General features: G+C 40.2%; 1 long non-coding RNA gene and 2 pseudogenes across 4 annotated transcripts in view; 1 reads left to right on the plus strand and 2 right to left on the minus strand.

Moving 5' to 3' along the window:
- Positions 1-11,825, minus strand: part of LOC306642702 (olfactory receptor 2T27-like) — a 40,458-nt pseudogene extending 28,633 nt beyond the window's left edge. The window contains exon 1 of the transcript XR_013766864.1: positions 10,828-11,825. The product of XR_013766864.1 is annotated as an olfactory receptor 2T27-like (transcript). The remainder of the gene's footprint in view (positions 1-10,827) is intronic.
- The window catches only part of LOC306642739, a 38,011-nt gene continuing 24,736 nt past the window's right edge, over positions 6,837-20,111 (plus strand). The window contains exons 1-2 of one of the 2 annotated variants that reach the window (XR_013758649.1): positions 13,580-14,007; positions 15,290-15,398. This is a non-coding gene — a long non-coding RNA (uncharacterized lncRNA). Of the gene's footprint in view, positions 6,958-13,579; positions 14,008-15,289; positions 15,399-20,111 lie in introns of those variants that run through there. The other variant, XR_013758648.1, reaches the window with a different exon arrangement.
- LOC306642477 (olfactory receptor 2T27-like) lies at positions 9,571-10,795 on the minus strand (annotated as a pseudogene). The gene has a single exon. The product of its transcript is annotated as an olfactory receptor 2T27-like (transcript).

Genomic DNA, 20,111 nt, shown 5'->3' on the forward strand with positions numbered 1-20,111 from the left:
CTCTTGGAAGACCATTTTTCAGACTGACATCCTCCTAAGCATTTGTTAAATAATTAGACCTCAAACCTCTTTTCCATCAAGGGCTCTCAAAAGTACTATCAGATATTCAGAGCTTCAGAGACATAACACAGGCACTATTATAAGTACCAGAACCCTGTTAAGCAAAGCTCAAGAACTTTGAATGAGGGCAGGTGAGAGTCAAGAGTTTTTTCTGTCCCCGGGGAATGTTCCTCCAATATCATTGTCAAGAACTTGCATAACATAATTAATCAAGGAGGGATTTGATTGACATTGGATGTCATTCTAGGCATCACAGGATGCAGGATCACTAGGGGAGTGGTCATTTATGGGACATGTGTGATTCTCCTTCTAACCTGCAGTCATGGTGCAAAATGTGTTTCTTCTGCATTTGGCAATTGGGAGGTGTAGTAATAAAGTGCATAAAAATTAGCACTACATTTAAAAATGTTGATTAAATATGTAATAAAAAATCAATAAGCAATCCCTCTTTCACTTATGTCTACTTGATTTATGAGGAGGGTAGTAATGAAAATGTAAAACACTTCAGTGGTTCCAAGAGCCTCTCCTTTGTGCAGAGCTTGGCAGACAAGTAAAGGAATTATTCTATTGTGCAACTGAGGCATGAATGAGATCAGAAAGTCTGAACATTTCAAGACATTTCCAGGAGAGGGTCCTTCTGCTGCCAAAGGTTACACTCCACTATGGTTGCCTTTGGTTTCCCTTTCCCTTCTCGTTTACATCTCCAAACCTCCAATTCCTTATCTATGAAAGGGAATTGAGGGGCCATCATGACAATGACATTATGTGTGCACATCTGTGTGTATGCATAAAGATAAACATAGATCTTTTTGCTGAGGTCCAGAACTGGTCTCTTCATTTTAAAATCACCTCCAGAGAAATTGCACCAACATCTGATTGATTCCATTATTGTACCATGACCATTTTGGAGTCTCATTGAGATAGTATTCACTTCCCTGTGCTTAGGAGCTCACAATGCCTAGAGCACTGGGTGTTTATGGCCCCAGATTGGTGAGCTCTGTCCCCACTTCTCCTTGGATCCCCTTGTTCTGTGATGAACTATCTCTCACTTAGGTCAGACATCTTCTTACTTTCCCCTCATTCCATGCCCCTGTCTTTGTTGCTGGAATCCCCTGCCTCTGCATGGAGCCCATTTCTTTTCCCCTTTCATCTTTCCTAGTTCTTCTCCTCAATTCTCCTAAGACCAGCTCAAGACCTTCCTACTCATTGAAGCCTTGACCATGCAATCCTTCAGCCCCTCCATGATGTCTTCTTTCTCCAAATGATCACAGCAAATCAGAGCAATTGTGGTGGAATCTTAGCCTCTGTTTATGTACTTCTATTTAACATTTGCTATCTATCTCTTGAGTATTGTGAATTTGGCTGCATATTTTCCAAAGTAGAAGAACTTTTACCTTTGGTGTGGAATTCACAAGTGTCTATTTCCTGTGCTTAACATCAGTAGGCATTGGCAGTTGACCATTTTGGACAGGGAGCTCCTTGTAGAACCTTCTTGTGATATATTAATACCAGCCAGTTATGCAGAAGTTTAACAACCAGTTTTAAAATCTCTTCATTTTAAAAAATGTTTATACAATGTAGTAGATTTCTTCATAGTGCTGGTGAGGGTAACCAACGTATTTATCATCATAGTAACTAGCATTGTTGAGCATCAGGCATGGTCCAGGCACTGTGTTAAGCTAAGCCATGTATTTTCTTCTTTGAAGACTCACTACAGCCCCACTCAGTATGTACCTGAGGAAAACTGAGGCTTAGAGAGTTTGGTTTCCATGTCTCCAACTTGTGAGGGATGATGGGACTTAAACTCAGAACAGCTAACTCTAGGCTAATGACATACTTTGGGTACAGCCTGGAAGTAGAATCTTCCTCCCCATCTCCCTTGTACTTTGGGCTTATAGCACCTGTAGGGGTAGTGGAAACAGAGAAATGGTAAGAGCCAGGCATCTAGGTATGTCAGATAGCAGGAGGAAGCATGACATTTTCCTCTAATTGTGAGTAACAGGAATAGGAAACATAATGTTTAGAGATTTGCCAAGATTTAATCAATTTTTATTCTTAATTTTCCCCAAATATAAAGAAATGGTAAAAATGTTGGGAATTAAAAAATTGACTGTAGGATGTTAATATGAGAACTTTTATCATGTTCAGTGACCTAGTTGAGTTTGTTTCGTTTGTATGACTTTCACTTTATTTGAAAGCATTGACTCTCAGACTTCAGCATAGATTTGCTCTGTTTGGTACTGAAGAGGTATTGTAGAGGAAGGCCATGCAAGATCTATGCATATTTTTTCCTTTGGCATTGTGAATCAAAGAAAAGTCATATTGCACTTAAACCATTGTATACTTTGTTTACATTAAGCAGTGCATATGTGCCTCAGGTCAAGGTATAGTGGAGATGAGATGCTGCAATTTCTTGCCAGTGCTTAATATGTAGATGAAAATATTTCTTTAAGTCAGTCTCACAATTGTACAAACTTTAAGAATCAAACTAAAATCTTCTAGGGTAAAGGCAAAGTTTAAAGTGGTCAAGATTCTTTAAAGCTTTTTAGCTTTTGTGCATGTGTGATTTTTTTGTGTTTAGAGTTCTCTTTTCATAGTGAAATATTGCACTGATTGTCATAGGAATGCTAATAAAAAAGTCACCTTTAAAAATACTTTTTGGTGCTTACTCTGGCAGAAAACTAAAAAAATATTTTTGTTTATAGCACAGTAAGTACTTTGAAAGACTTCAATGACAATGATTTAATGGAAAAATCAATACATCATTATGCTCTTAAATCCAGGTGAGTTGAGGGAGAAGTAGGATGGAGGGACATGGATATGGAAATGGGTATGGATATCAGCACATCTACAAAATGGGATTTTGGTTTTATGGGATATAATTTTTTCTTCATTTCAGCATTCTGAATGTGTGGCCACACAGTTTCTTTAGCTTATTTAGGTAAACCCCCTAAAGCTGTTTCTTCAGTACATACCCCACTAATCTAAGAAACTGCCTAAATGAATCTCAAGTGGATATAATGAAAAAAGAGCTGCTTGGCTTCTTTATAAAGACAACATGTGTGCAACAACCAAGGTTTCCTAAAAGTTTTTAATTTGGGAAGCAGTGTAAACTACAATAGCCTCTCCTGTCTCCCATGATGAACTTTTATAATATTTTACAACAGCTAACTTAACTTGAGTGCACAGTTCTAATGAAAGAAGTTGTAGGGAAAAAGGGAGAGCTGAAACAGGTGTAAATATTTGATGTCTTCATAGACCTGACAAACTGCTGTACTTTCCTAAACTCATACAAAACAAAAAGTGAAGAAGTATAATGCAGAAAACTAAATTATACATAAAGTTGTTAAACCTCACCCTTAACTTCTTTTTAGATGTTTTAGTTGTAAATGGACACACTGCCTTATTTTGTTTATTTTTATGTGGTGCTGAGGATCAAACCCAGCGCCTCACACATGCTAGGCAAGTGCTCTACCACTGAACTACAACCCCAGCCCACACTTCACTTCTGATTGAGGGATTGCTCCCATTGTCAGTGAGAGCAGAGGCAAAATAAAAAATAAAATAATAAATAAATGAAAGACCTGGTGGCATTATACATTTTGTCGGAATGTAATTACTTAGCAGTTTGTTCAAAGTTCTTGGGGACATGAAAAATGTTATCCAGCTGCTGAAAATAAGAAATGGTCATGACACACGTGTCCTTGTGAATTCGGAATCTAACCCTCGCATGTGTGGGTGCAGGACCTAGAAGGGGCTCACCACTGGTGCCAATGTATTAATCTGCATAACCCCATCATCCCAAACTCTCCTGTTGAAATATTATCTTTTCTTCTTGACCTATTTTTCCACCAGAGATGTATCTATGGACATAAGCCATGGCATTTACTTCTTTTATGAAGTGGTTTTTTTAACTGCCTCTTTGAAAGTGTGCTTGACTTGATAAACTCTTTAGCAGGGTTGCAAAATCCCCCTTTTCTAAGATCATATATTCTGGAAAATGTTCTCATAATGGCACCAGCCAGTGACTCTTAAGCAGTAAGTGTCTGAGATGAGAGAGTAGCTGAGCAGCAGGCTGTCACTACTTCGGCCTGTCCAGGAAGCTTGGCTGAGTAATAAATTGAGAATCAGCGATCACTTTGGCCTCAGCCTTTTCAGCAACTCCATCCTTTCTCAAGAGATGCAGGAAGCATTCAGAAACCTGGGAAATGGGTGTCAGGTCCCAATCATTCAGTTAGAGGGGAATAGGGAAAGAAGGGCACATAAGGGTCATCTAGGAGAGTCTGAGTGGTGTTCACAGATGTGTTTAAGGAAGGTTCTCCTAACATACTAAGTATTGATACAGTCATTCCCATTATTGATTCAATATTGAGTGTTCAATGTTAATTACTATTAAATTTAGATCTAATTATCAGACTGTACAGAATTTTGTAGTGTTTTTAACCAAATAAAAATTATTCTTTTGGGATCTAAGGCTTGGGGAATCTTAGACATCACACACAAAGCACACCCTAAAAGGAAAAAAATCAGGAAATCGGACTTCATCAAAATGTAAAACTTTTGCTCTGTGAAAGATACCATTAAAATAATGAAAAAAACAAAGCTGCATGTTGGGGGAAAAATGGTAACCTACACATCTGACAAAGGACTTGTATCCTGACAATAAAAAGAACTCACAAAACTTTATGAAAAATATCAATCCAATTATAAAAAGGCAAAGACATGAAAGATGATTCACCAAAGAGGCTGCATGGGTGGAAAATAAACACAGGAGAAGATCATCAACATGATACACCACTGTAAAAACACAAATTAATGAGGTATCATCGTACACATATCAAATAGCTAAAATGAAAATAGGGTCAATACCAAATGCTGATGAGGATATGGAGAACTGCATCTGTCAAAAAACTGATGGTGAAAATGTAAAATGGTACAGTCAGTCTAGAAAACAGTTTGGCAGTTTTAAAAAATTAAACAGATTTACCATGTGACCCTGCAGAATCACCTCTGGGCATTTATCCCAGAGAAATGAAAACTTCCATCTCCACAAAGCCTTATAAATTAATATCTGTAATAATGTTCTTGTAATAGTCAAAATGTGGAAACAGTTCAATTGTTCTTCAGTGTGGAAATGGGTAAAACAACTGGTATATATCCAACCACGGTATATTTACTTAGTCATGAAAAGGAATGAACTATTGATACATACAATAACTTGGATAGATCTAAAGGTCACTGTCCTGTGGGAAAAGGGCAAATACTTCATGATTCCATCTAGAGAACATTCTAGAAATGTTATAGAAATTATAGAGATGAAGAGTAGACTTGTGGATGCTGGGAATTATGAGTGGTTAGGTGACTATGAAGAGATTTCACAAGGAATTTCTTTGTGGTAATGGACAATGTATTTGCTTGGGGTGTCAGCTACAACAAACATGACATAAAACAGCATAGAGTTACACAGAGGTTGTGACAGTTTCAATTTCCTGGTTTTTATATTGTCCTTTGGTGAGAAATACATGAGACCTCTCCATATTGTCTTCACAACTTCCTATTAATCTGTATTTACTTAAAAATTGAAAGTTATCATTTGGTGTAATTTAAATTTTTTAGAGTTGTTAGTTAAAACATGATGTCTTAACTCACTGGTACTAATAGCTATTCATTAACATTAATTTAAAATATACTGGGTCTCTTTTCATGAACTTAAGCTATAATGAGAGAGAGTAGGATTCATATCAGTGAAGCTGACCTCTTGGAGAAATTTTAGGTAAAACACTTATCACTGTATTTGGAACACAGCAAGTCAGCTGTACTTGTGCTATTATTAAAGTTATCTGTTGTTTTTATTAAATGTTCTAAGATGGTACTTTTAATAATATGAAGCATCATAGTTTTAGTTTAATCTCAAACCTTGTAGTTAAATAAAAAAATTGAACACTGTGCCCCAATATTTTAATCTAATATCTAGAAACTTGAATTAGGGCCAACTCTTCACTTTTTAAAAAACAGCAGCAGATTCTAAATACAACTTTGGCTACTTCCTTTTAGCATCTGACCTTGGTTCACTTTAACTAATTGTTATCCTTTCAGCAAATTGCGATTCTGAAGAGAAAGAAAAACCTGTACTGTAGAACATTGGAGGAATTTTTAAAATTATGAGTACATTGCCACCCATGTAAAAAGTACCTTTTTGTATTGGTGGCTCAAACTTGATGGTAATTTATTTAAAACTAGATGAGTATGAGTACTTAAATTTTTTTCAGAAGCAAGATCAAAAATATTAAATTTAAATGCATTTATGATGAATGATTCTTCTGATTTATACATTTAAATATATATATGTGTATATATATATGTCTTACATATATAAATCCCAGTTATTTATTCACTAATAGTGACAGCTGTTCCCCATATGATCAGGTCGATGCCAGGTGCTAAGGGTGCTATGTGCAGAGAGGTCAAGCTCCTCCCCTTTTGTAGCTTATAGTCTAGGAAGGATGTAAATATTTGTGACTAATTCTCTGTGCATTTCCATGAATGTACATGTTATGCTACTATAATAACATTACAGTTCTGTGTCTATGTGTACTAACTCTACATGTCTTTTCACTGATGTTTATTCATTAGTTTTAACATAGAAAGCACTCCTGTTGGATCATTTAATTATTACATATCCTATCACAAAAACTGAAAGACAAATGCAGTAATTCCCATGACCACAGTTATAAATTGGTCAGAGCTGATATTTAAATTCATGTCTTCTGGTTCTATGGTGCCTTCAGCCCCGTGTCATGAGCAGAGGTGGATGGAGGATGCAGTTTTCCCCAAGTGAGATGCAGTAACCGATAATGGACATGGCAGGTGATGGAAAGGAGGAGATCTCCTCATGAGGTATGGGCAGCGCTCACCTGTAGTGAGAGAAGAGATCCCCTCCCCAGTTATCTGGGGATTCATCAGTGAGCCTTGGTTTGGGTCTGTAATCTTTTCCATCTCTTTCACCCTGCAAAACCCAGTGGTGCTTCCAGGATTGGAATTTGATACTGCTGTTTTGTTTTTAATTGAATCTACTTTTTTTTCTGTTATCTTTGTCTAATGTTGTTGTTGCTAGCTTTCCATTTATTATAATGATACAAATTTTTCCTTTGCAAATAAATCTAGGTAAACATACAATATTTTTTAAAAAATATATTTTTAACTGTAGATGGAAACAATATCTTTATGTTTTTATGTGGTGCTGAGAATTAAAACCAGTGCCTCACACATACTAGGTGAGTGCTCTACCTCTAAACCACAGTTACAGTCCACAATAGTTTTTAAATCATAAAATAACTCACAGGAAAGTGGCTGGGTTTAAATTTGTAAAGACCTTGTGAATTGCATTGGACTCCTCCTGTACTGTGACTTGCCTCAGGAATTCAAATTTCCTTTGTCCCCTGCAGCTACCTGTAGCTCCCAACCCCTTTGCACGTTAAGAGATGAATTGCAGTTTCTAAGAGTGCATTCAAAAAACTGAGGCGTTCCACCCAAGGACTAAATAAGATGATGTATCTGTCTTGATTGGTGAGTTCATTCAGTGTTCCCGAGGCAGGCTGTCCCTTCCTCTGTCTCTATGGTTGAGTGATCTTGTCATGGAAACTTTCACTGTGCCAGAACTCTGCTCTTTGGCTTAGTTTAGATCATCTCTTCATACATATTGACTCTAGCTGAATGTCAAGGCTGATGCTAAGACTTTCCTGACAAGCAGTCTGAGTAACTCTGAAGTGGTGGGAGCCACCACATTTAATATGAAAGACATTTGGATAAAAATCAGTCAAGAAAGAAGAGCCTCTGTGACCACCCCCCCCAAAACCATTTAGTTAAAAATTTTCAATAAAACTATTTGCTTTACGAGTACACATTGGGCTGGGGTGTAGCTCAGTGGTACAGCGATTGTCTAGCACACCTGCGAAGCCCTTGTTTTGATCTCCAGCACTACAAAAAAATGAAATGAAAGTGAAAAATAAGAGGAGACATTGACTTTCTGACAGAGTAAAATGAGATGTAATTATTTTTCACTAAGCTAGTTGAAAAGATATTTCTAACCTTGTTTTCTAAATTTTAAAATAATTCTCTATTGTAAAATCATCCTTTAATCATCACCACTTGGGTATTGCAGTAAGACTCTGGGAATTGTACTAGAGATTTTATAAATTAATACATGTCAAAAATAGAGTCACAAATCGCACATTGAAATTCCTTTTTTCTGCTACACTATTCGTATCCAAGACTGTCATCTCTAAAATAAGTATCCTTATCCTTTCAATCACATTTGATAGAGCTTATGTGCTCTGATTTCTGAGGTGAGGAATTTTAAATTCCACAGTTCCTCTGAGGAGCACCACCAAAAGAAGATATTTGCTTTTTTTTTTAATTAACAGAGGGGCAAGAATAAAACATACACCAGGGGTGGAGGTGGGTGTAGCTCAACGGTACAGTGCATGCTTAGCATGTGGAAGGCTTTGCATTTAACCTCAACACCAAAAGAACAACTACCCCCCTAGTACTGAAAGAACACAGTGAGTAAATGTGTCCCTGTCATACCTCAGGCTTTAGCATTAGAACCAGAGTCATCAGTAGTAGCCTTATTAGGCACTTACAGCATACTAGTTACATTGCACAGGTTGAATCTCACAGTCCTTCCGGTGGTTATGTGATCTGTAGGGAGACTTGCTAGGTTTTCAAATAAGAACATGACAGGGACCTGGCATGCATTAAGGAGCTCACTGTGAGACAAGCATACAACTGGAAAGTGGTAGAGGAAACAGTTAGGAAGCCACTGCAACGGTGCAGGCAAGAGGTAAGTAAGACTTAACTTTTCTGGCTGCTCTCAGAAGGAAAGGAGAGGCTGGATTTTTTGCAGAAACATCCATTTGCCTTTAGCTGTTTTCAGGTTAATTTTCCCCAGGGAGGTACTCTTCCTTGTCTCTGAAGACCTGGGTGCCTCTAATGCTGGCTAACTGACAAATTGGTTTCAAGTCAGAATCAAAGGTGGAGGAAACTACAGTTCTCCAGCAGAGTTAGCATCCCAAAACTCTCATGGTATCTGCATCAGAGGGGAAATGAAAATTACTATCACTGAAATGTGGATGGTATTCCTGGAGGGAAGGCCTCAACCCAGCATGACTTGTGGAAATTACAAAACATTTGAATCAGATACTTTCAACTACCTTTAAAATAGTCTTTTTGTTTGTTTGTTTGTGACAGGTTACTCACTGATATTACTGTTTTGACACCCCATCTGATTATTTTGGCCCTGGAATTCCCAAGATAATACAGAGAGAACAGGGACAGATCCAAGTTCTAGAATCTTTTAAAGATTGGTTGATCTCATTGATAATCAGAATAATCAAGAAATAGGCAAGCAGAAATCAAAAAGTAAACTTTGACTTAATTTTAACTGAAAAATAAAACACTACTATAAACCCTTGCTGCCTGTCTCATTCAATAATAAGCAGCGAGGGACCCTTTGAGGGAAGACAAAGTCTGCAAATTTGAGTTTCAAATTAATGAAAATTTTCTGCAAGATGAGCCCTTGAAAGTCCCCTTCTGGGTCAAATTTTAGGAAACCAGGGACTTCCCGAAACTCCAATCTGAAAACTTCATCACACCTATAGAAAACAGAGTCCTCCAGGCCTAAGAAGGCATCCCAGTCAACAGGGAGCCCCAGGCACTGCTGAGGGTTAGGGTTAGCAGCAAATGCAATTTCTTTAGAAAGTGGTTACCTTTCCCAAGGACAAACACTTCCCTAGAGCCCTCTGCAGGGCTCCTGTGACATCCTTATTCTTGAGACTGTAGATGAGTGGGTTGAGCATGGGCATAAGGATGGTGTAGAAGGTGGACATAGCTTTGTCCTGCTCAGGTTGTGTTAAGAGTGGGGCAGCATGTCCACGTAATTGGCAGCCCCATAGAAGAGGCTGAACACCACCATTTGAGAGAAGCAGGTGACCACTGACTTGCATCACCCCTCTGCCTCACTCATCCTGTAAACAGCAATGAGAATCCTGGTATATGAGGCCAAGATGACAGAGAAGGGGATGAGGAGCATCAGGATGCAGCAAACATACATGGCTGGCTCTTAGGCTGACATGTCCCTGCGGGAGAGCTTCAGGAGGGCAGTGACCTCACAGAAAAGAGGTCTATTTCCTGAGAGGTGCATAAGGGGAACTGCATGGTAACTGGGATGAGCAGGAAACCATCTGCAGACCCACCCAGGTAGGCTTCCACCAGGAACAGCAGGCAGATGCTGTGGTTCATCAGGACAGGGTAGTGCGAGGGTTGCAGATGGCTACAAAGTGGTCATAGGACAAGAGTCCTGGGAGGAAGAACTCTGTCCCTGCTAAGGTCAGGTAGAGGAAGTGTTGGGAAGTGGTGCATACTGCAAAGGAGATGGCCTTCTGGTTCTTTGCCTGGTCCAGCAGCATCTTGGGCACAATGATGGAGGTGTACAGGAAGTTCATGAGGGAGAGCTGACTGAGTAGGAACTACATGGGGGTGTGGAATGGGGGGCGGTCCATGCAGATGAGTAGGCTCATGGTGGTGTTGCTGGCTATGGAGATCACAAAGACAAGGAGAATGAGGGCAAAGAGAAGTCAGGGGAAGTGGCTGCCACTGAACAATCCCAAGAAGACAAAGTCAGAGTACAGGAAGACAGTGCCCCACTCCACAGTGTTGCAGGTTGCACAAAAGAGGAGGGACACAAAGCTGGAAAATGCCCTGATTGACTTTATAGCATCACGATGTGGCTCTTCAACAGATTAAGGCTTGTGGTTCTGAGCTCATGAAGCTTGGAAGAACAGCCTGAGCAGGTTTCACACCCCACCACAGCATCATCCACTCAAGGACAGGACATGACCTTGCCTTGCTAACTTAAAGGTCTTGATGCAGCAAGTCCACCTCCTTTTGTTTAAGGACATTCATCTCTCTCTCTCTCTCTCTCTCAAGCACAGCCCTAGCCTGGAGAGGAGCCATCCTGTTGATTAGGGTAGAGTGGATGGTTAGGCAGAGAGTGGCTCTGGCCTCCCCTTGTACCAAGCTCTGGTCCTCACACTGCAGAGTCAAAACCACATGTCAAGAGCACATGGTCTGCCTACAGGGAGACCACCACGATGACCTCACCTAATGTGCACCATTCTTGAATGTTTGCACACTGTGAAATTTGATGCTTAACATGTTTATCAGGCATTTGGTATTTCAAGGCAAAGACCCTCTGCTGAAATGTGAACCACAGAGCTCTCAACTGTGAGGAGAAATCCAGAAATCAGCAGCAAAAAAACTGCCAAGAGGGAAGTAATATTTAGGATCAGGGACTTTTATCTTACTTTTTTCCCACAGAAATCTATGGATTATTAACACACAACTTACTAATCTGATGAAGTGAATAAATGCAATAATTAATTTGTAAGTTTTTAATACAAAAAAATGGAAAAGTAAACTGATTTATATAATATTAGAAGTTATTATCTCCCAAGGTACCTGATTCTTAAATTTGAATTTAGATCATTCACATACAGCCATTTCAGTTAAATAATATTTTACCAAATATGTGAACACTATGTGTCACTTGGTCAGTTTATTTTGACATCATAGAGACCTACATTGTGCAACCTGGTGTCCAGAAGTCCCATGATGCTGTTGAACACCTGAAACATTACTTTAAAACTGAAGATGTGCTATAACTCTACAGTAATTACAGAGGTCTGGTGACTCACAAATATTAAATTATTTTCCCCCACACCTCATAAAATACTGGAGAACTTTCTATCCGTGCCACAGAGGAAAAAAGTGAGGCTTAAGGAGAGTCAGAAACTCCTCAGGGCACAGGGCTCTGTGGGAGCAGGTCAGTCTAACTGCTCTAGGCTGGTTTTCATGGAGCCAATGTGGACAGAGAGTGTCATGACTTAAACATGAATGAAACCAGTTAGTTCATCAACACTTCACCCTGGGTAAGTCAAACCTTTAGGTTCTGAGTGAACCTAAAAGAGTGTGCCAGATCTGGTCTCTTCTTGCACAGAGCACAGAGAGGAGAGACATGAAGAGCCCTTACAGTGTGTGTGGCCTGGGTATCCTTCAAGAATGGCTTTGAGCAGAATCTCCAGGGTTTTGACTTCTCTCTGGCTGGTGCACAAGAGAAAAAGAAGAGGGCAGGACAGGGAGAGGACAGGGAAGTGGCAATGCAAGCTGGAACCCAGGGCTGCACACATGAGGTCCAACTAGGACCATTTGTACACTTTGCCACAGACACCAAGAATGGATGTCAATCATGGAAAGTGAACCTCAGCTTGCTCTACCGAGAAGACCACTCCATGTGCACTGTCCAGCTTCCTCACTCCTGAGATGATTGCAGCTTCCCAGCAGAGCTCCTCTCTAGATGTTTTCCTGATGTCTGCCCCATTCTAATTTTGTCTTCTTTCTCCCCACTGTGCTAAACCTCAGGGAAAATTAAAGGCAAACACTCAGCAGCAATCCAAATGATGGGGAGAGAGAGAGAGAGAGAGAGAGAGAGAGAGAGATGCCCTTCCTATCAGGGCATTGTCCCCAGCCCTGACCATGAACATTCCTGGAGCTGAACTTGCTAACGAGACCCTGTAGACTTCCCACTTCCCAACCTTGCTCACAAAGGGAAGGGAGATTGAGAACTCCATAGTTCCTCAGATTTTAAGAGCATCTTCCTTTCTCTCTGTCAGTGTTGTCTCATTTCCTGCATTTAAGCAATTACAAAGGAGTATAATAGCACTGAGGAATATATGGAAAATAAGAAAAAAGGAAGGAATCACCTGGAATACTCCATGCCCCTGTATAAAAATTGTTCTGTCTATTCATAACTCATGCTATTCTATTCCATTCCATTATTTATTTATGGTGGTGCTATAGATTGAAATGCTATCCAAGCACTCTACCACTGCACTACACCCCTATGCATAATTTAAAACTTTAGCATACTTTCAGTCTGATATGTAGTTAAGATAACTTTTCTGTGTAGATGTGCAGTGTCTGTTCATAATACTTGGTTGTTAGACAAGCACATTGCTTCTAAGTTTGCTTATGAGACACTGTATCATGAGGTTGTATCATGAGGTTGCTCCTCTGGGTAAGTCATGGAAGGTGGGTTATTGGACTTTAGAAGCCCATCACCAAATTTCTAGAAGAGCTGATGACCAGTGATGTTGGCCAACCACAGAGCACACTCAGGGCTTCGTGCTTGCCCAGCACTTAGCAAGAACATCTAAATGTTCATTAATATGATTTTTGTTTCTGATTAAGAAACTCGAGCATATTTTCACACATATATTTTTTCTGTTGTTTACTTTTGGATTTCATTGTTCATGACATTTGGCCTCTTATATGTTACAGATTTCTCAAAATTGGCATGCTCTACTTTATAGGATAAGAGCATTCTTTTAAGTAATTTTTTTTGTAACTACTTTATCCAAACCATTGCTTTTATTTTGACTTAATTTGATTTTAGGTCAGAGAAGTTCTAAATATTTAAGTAGTTAAAACATTTATTTTGTCACTTTTCACTGTGTTTTCTTGGGAAAGTTATTCCCCATATAGATATTTGATTGATATGCAATATTCTATTTTAATTCAGCTGTCATACTTTTAAAAATATGCAATATTTTAAAACCTTGAGAATTTATTTGGTCTTCCTTGAGAACTATGAATCTCTGAGTTCTCTGTAAGGCCAAGGATATAATATATTTGTCTTTTAAGATCATGCCAATGAGACTTAACTTCTAGTTCTGCCAGAGCAAGAGTTCAAGTGAGTGACATACGGGAACCTCCTGTCCCTGAGGTGCAGCCCATCTCTCTGTGAACGTGGAACATGCCATCATGAGAAGTCACTTCTCACTCACTATGAATGTGGGAAATTGGGTAGGAGACGTGGGTTCCAAGACACAGGTGAGTTTTAGGTTGGTTTTAGGCAATGTGCACCAGCAGTGACAGCCACCTGCTGGCATCTCTCCCCAGCTCTCCTCATCTCTCCTCTGCAATAGTGGCAGATCCAATAGCAAGGAGCTGGGTTTCATTGACTTTCCTCTTTTGGATATTGTCATTTTCCTGTGAAAAAAACTTCTCTCTGTTGAGAATTGATTCAATCCTTGGTGACCTTCTAACTCAGAAGGTGTGTGAGAGTGCGGGAAGACAGGATGTGAGGACAGCTGACATTTCCTGGGAAGCAGAGTGAACAGTGACCCTCCTGCAGCCTATAATCCTATGCATGATTTTTCTTCCAGCATTTTTATATAAAGTATACTTTTAATTTTTTGACAAAAGACATCTTAGAAAAAATGTCATTTGGGAATCTTTAGAATGGAGAAGGAATTGTGAAGGAACCATCCTTCATTCTGAAGTGAGAACAAGGTTGCGGCTACCTTCACAGTGAAGTCTCAAGAAACCTAGAGCTGAGGTCTTCCCCGTCTTCTCTCCTGGATGCCTGCTTTCCCATGGTTTTTGGCCTGTAATCCTGTGAACCTTAAACAGAGCGGGGGTCAGAAAAATTCACCCCCATCATTCATAAGTTTCTGGATGTCTGGCAAGTCTCTCACAGATCTGGCACCCTCTGCCCCCTGAGTATCAGATATGAAAGTAAGGTGTGGTAATTCCCTGGAGTCAGATATGGAGGATTTTATAACTAAACCTTTTTAGGAACATGAATGACTCAAGGAGTTGGAAGAGTGTAGACAAATCAGACAAACCCTTGTTCCTATAAACATTTTAAAATTATACAATTGAGCACATTGTTCTAATGACAAAAACTTTCTTGAGTCTTCACACTGATATAAATCTGGTGAGGTTTTCCTGAGCAGAAAATCATCTACATTCTGATGTACACAGTATATAAGTGAGTCCCTCATTCAGCTGACACAAGAAATGAGGTCAGAAGGTAAAATTTACAAGTCACACTGATTCATAAAACACCTATAATTAGGATATGGAACAAGGCAACATCAACATCAGTATTACCAAGTGCTTCCCTGGTTTTAATCAATTTTCCACTAAGTCAAGTCTCATATTTATAAAAGCAGTCTGAGATTGATGGATATAGAGTTCTCAAAGTTATTTACCTTACAATGAAGCTTCCTCAAATCTGATGACCCAAACTGAAGATCAAGTACGTACTGTTCAGAGAAGAATCTTAAAACTAGCACATGTGATTTGTTTAACTTTTCTTCTCATCTAGTAAATGTGAGCAATGAGAGGCAGAACACATAGACCTTCCAAACTGAAGACTTGCCATGCTATGAAGTGAAGCAGAGCAGAGAGGAGAGAGGAAGGGGGAGACACTGCAGGTAGGGAGTGGTCTTGTAGTCAGAGTGAAGGTTCAGTAACTTGAGCATGGAGTTATGTCTTGTTGGCATAAGGGTATGGGGTGGTCTCATAGACCCTTTAAAACAGACAGGCATGGGCAAACAAATTGATGACCTAGAGGCAGAACAGCCTGAGTCTTAAATGCCCAATAGCCATCTTGCAGAAGAGGTTAATAGCAGCTACAGTATGTAGAATGCAAAACACAAAGAAACCAAGGGGTTTAAATAGGAGAGCTTGCATTATGCTCGTGGATGGGTGGTCCCATCTGGAAGGAACATGATATCAGAATACTCATCCTGTGGACGTCTTTGTCTCTAGACTACAATTACAAAGCCCACATAAATGTGACAAGCTTTTACACCCTACTTTGCTTTTAATTAAGAAAAATGTAACCTTTCAATTTTCATGGAGTTATGATTAAATTGCCCCCCCCATTTAATTTGGGTTGTGTGTCCCTGAAATTCAAACTAAATTACTTTTTCTCCTTGACTTTTTTTTTTGTAGCAATGCTTTGTAAGTTTTCTTTCCTTGATCACATTCCCAATCTATATGCATTCTTCTCTTCAAGGAAAATCCAAACTTCTGAAGGCAGTACTGCCTTGTCAAAGATACTTCATTTCATCGCTTAAGAATTCACTTCACAGGTTTCAAGATGGCAGCCTAGAGGGTGGCTGCATTTCATGTTGCTCCAGGACTCAGGATTCAAAAGAGGATATATTGAGAGACTTGGGACCAACTCAAAGCAGCCGGGTGAGTCTCTCCTGTTGGGGAGGCGTCCCGGACGGGGCGGTAGTTCAGGAATGCAGGGAACTTTGTGAAGTAGAGCTGCCGGCGAGACGCCCCTCCCCCGCTGGAGCAGTGAACTCAGACAACTGGGAGCGTTGTAGAGGAGGCCGCTCAGCACAGTGCTGGGACTCGGAGCAACCACTGTGGCTCCGGTGGCTGCCCAGGGGAGGAGCGGCAAGAAGAGCTGTGTGTGGACTCAGAACACCGGGACCTGCCCTGAGGAGGAGGAAGAGGAGCATGGCCGCTTGGATTCGGAGTGACTGCACCAGAGCTACAGGCGGTTGGCAGAGGAGAAACTGCGCGGCGAGCTGTTTGGACTCAGACCACTTCTGAACACCGAAGCCTGCCCAGAGGAGTAGGAGGAGAAGGAGGAGGAGCGCGGCGGGTCGTTTGGACTTGCAGTGACTGCATTAGAGCTCCAGGCGGCTGCTCAGAGGAGGAGGCGATTGGTGAGTTGTTTGGACTTAAAGCGACCGCTCCTGAACACAGAGGGGCTGACTGGAGGAGAAGCGGGGTGGGTCACTTGGTCTCGAGTGGCCACACCAGAGCTCCAGGCGGTTGCCCAGAGGACATGTGCAGTGGGTCACGTGGATTCAGAGCCACTCAGAGCGACTGCTCCTGAACACCCGGGGGGTTACATGGAGGAGGAGGAGGAGCAGGGAGGGTCATTTCAACTCGGAGTTATTGATTGCCCTGGGCAACAGGTGGTTGGTGGGAGGAGGAGGCACGCAGTGAGTTGCTTGGACTCCTAGTGACTGCATCAGAGTACTGGGCGGCTGTCTGGAGGAAGAGGCATGTGGCGGGTCTCTGGGACTGAGAGCGATTGTACGGGTCCCCAGGGGGCTGCTCAGAGGAGGGGCCGCATAGCCAGGCGATTAGGTGCAGAGCAGGGTCCCAGGATCTAGGAGGCTTCTTGGTGGAAGAGCTGCACAGAGACATGCTTAGGGGCGGAGCGAAGGTTCCAGGACTGTGGGCAGATTCTCTGAGGAGGGGCAGCCTAAGGAGATTCATCTGCGAAGGGTGAGGCTCCCAGGAACAGGAGGTGGGGCCAGGCCCCTGAGAACGTTGCAGAGGAAGGCAGCCCAGCCCAGGCGATAGCTGTAATTTGAGGGGAACCTCTAGGAGGGAACTGACCAGTGAGACCTCCCCACCAGGTGAGTCTTCCCTGCCTGGTGAGGTTTCCCCACTAGGACGGTAAAACCAGAGACACAGCCCAAACAGGCCTTGCCTCAGCCCGCAGCCTAGTTCCCCTTTGGATACCATAGGTCAACAAGTAGAGGCACCTCTGCCCACTAGCAGGGAATATTCCCGACCTGAAGGCCACTATCCCTAGACAGGCAGCTTCCTTGTGGAACACCGCATTATCAACTTCCTCCAAGACTTCAGCCTACTGAAGGCTAAGGGGGGATATATATAGAAATCTTCAGGGACATTGTAAGTCAATAGAGGAAATCTGCAATATCTCAGCGGTCCACTGATACCTGAACAATATGAGAAAACAAGGAAAGAAAATGCTGCAAACAAATATAGATGTTACATCAATAAAACACAATGACAGCATGGCAGAAGAAATGACAGAAAAGGAGTTCAGAATGTACATAATTAAAATGATCAAGGAAGCAAAAGATGAGATAAGAGAGCAAATGCACGCACTGAATGATGAGATGAAAGAGCAAATGCAAGCATTGAATGATCGCACCAATCGACAGTTAAAAGAGCAAATACAGGAAGCAAAAGATCATTTCAATAAAGAGTTAGAGATATTGAAAAAAAACCAAACAGAAATCCTTGACATGAAGGAAACAATAAACCGAATTAAGAACTCCATAGAAAGCATATCCAGTAGGATAGAACACCTGGAAGACCGAACCTCAGACATTGAAGACAAAATATTTAACTTTGAAAACAAAGTTGAACAAACAGAGAAGATGGTAAGAAATCATGTACAGAATCTACAAGAACTATGGGATATCATGAAAAGGCCAAATTTAAGAATTATTGGGATTGAGGAAGGCCTAGAGAAACAAGCCAAAGGAATGAACAACCTATTCAATGAAATAATATCAGAAAATTTCCCAAATCTGAAGAATGAAATGGAAAATCAAGTTCAAGAGGCATATAGGACTCCAAATACACAAAATTACAACAAACCCACACCAAGGCACATTATAATGAAAATGCCTAACATACAAAATAAAGACAGAATTTTAAAGGCTGTGAGAGAAAAGAACCAAATTACATTCAGGGGGAAACCAATACGGATATCAGCAGATTTTTCAATCTGGACCCTAAAAGCTAGAAGGGCCTGGAACAACATTTTTCAAGCCCTGAAAGATAATGGATACCAACCAAGGATCTTATACCCAGCAAAACTTACCTTCAAATTTGACGATGAAATAAAATCCTTCCATGATAAACAAAAGCTAAAAGAATTTACAAAAAGAAAGCCAGCATTGCAGAACATTCTCAGCAAAATATTCCATGAGGAAGAGATGAAAAACAGAGAAGCAAATCAGCAAAGGGAGGAATTATCCTAAAGGAATTGTCAAATAAAGGAGGAAACAAGTTGTGTCAAACAAATAAATAAATAAAATTTAAAAAATGAACCAAATGACCGGGAAACCAAGCCATATCTCAATAATAACCCTGAATGTTAATGGCCTGAATTCATCAATCAAAAGACATAGACTGGCAGATTGGATTAAAAAGAAAGATCCAACAATATGTTGCCTGCAAGAGGCTCACCTCATAGTAAAAGATACCCATAGACTAAAGGTGAAAGGATGGGGAAAAACATACCATGCACATGGACTCAGCAAAAAAGCTGGAGTATCCATCCTCATTTCAGACAATGTGGACTTCAAGCCAAAGGTAGTCAGAAGGGATAAAGAAGGTCATTTCATACTGCTTAAGGGAAGCATAAATCAGCAAGATATAACAATCATAAACATCTATGCCCCAAACAGTGGCTCATCCATGTATGTCAAACAAATCCTTCTCAATTTCAGAAACCAAAGGAACATAACACAATAATACTAGGTGATTTTAACACGCCTCTTCACCACTGGACAGATCTTCCAGACAAAAATTGAACACAGAAACCATAGATCTCAATAACTCAATCAATAATTTAGACTTAACAGACATTTATAGAATATACCATCCAACCAAGAGCGAATACACTTTCTTCTCAGCAGCACATGGATCCTTCTCTAAAATAGACCATATATTATGCTACAAAGCTAATGTTAGAAAATACAAGAAGATAGAGACACTACCATGTATTCTATCAGATCATAATGGATTGAAGTTAGAAATAAATGAAAGAGTAAAACACAGAAACTATTCCAACAGCTGGAGATTAAACAATATGCTATTATATGATGAATGGATAACAGAAGATATTAGGAAGGAAATTAAAGAATTCTTAGAGGTAAGTGAGAACAAAGAAACATCATATCAAAATCTCTGGGACACTATGAAAGCAGTACTTAGAGGGAAATTTATTTCATGGAGCGCATTTAATAAAAGAAGTAAAACTCAACAAATAAACGACCTAACAGTACAGTTCAAAGCCCTAGAAAAAGAAGAACAGACCAGCACCAAAAGTAGTAGAAGACAGGAAATAGTTAAACTCAGAACTGAAATCAATGAAATTGAAACAAAAGAAACAATACAAAAAATTGACAAAATAAATAGTTGGTTCTTCGAAAAAATAAACAAAATTGGTAAACCTTTAGCCACACTAACAAAGAGAAGACGAGAGAAAACCCAAATCACTAAAATTCGGAATGAACAAGGAAATATCACAACAGACAGGACTGAAATACAAAACATAATTAGAAGCTATTTCGAAAATCTATACTCCAACAAAATAGAAAATGTCGAAGACATCAACAGGTTTCTAG

The sequence above is a fragment of the Sciurus vulgaris genome (genome assembly GCF_902686455.1).
Source record: "Sciurus vulgaris genome assembly, chromosome: 13".
Lineage (NCBI taxonomy): Eukaryota > Metazoa > Chordata > Mammalia > Rodentia > Sciuridae > Sciurus > Sciurus vulgaris.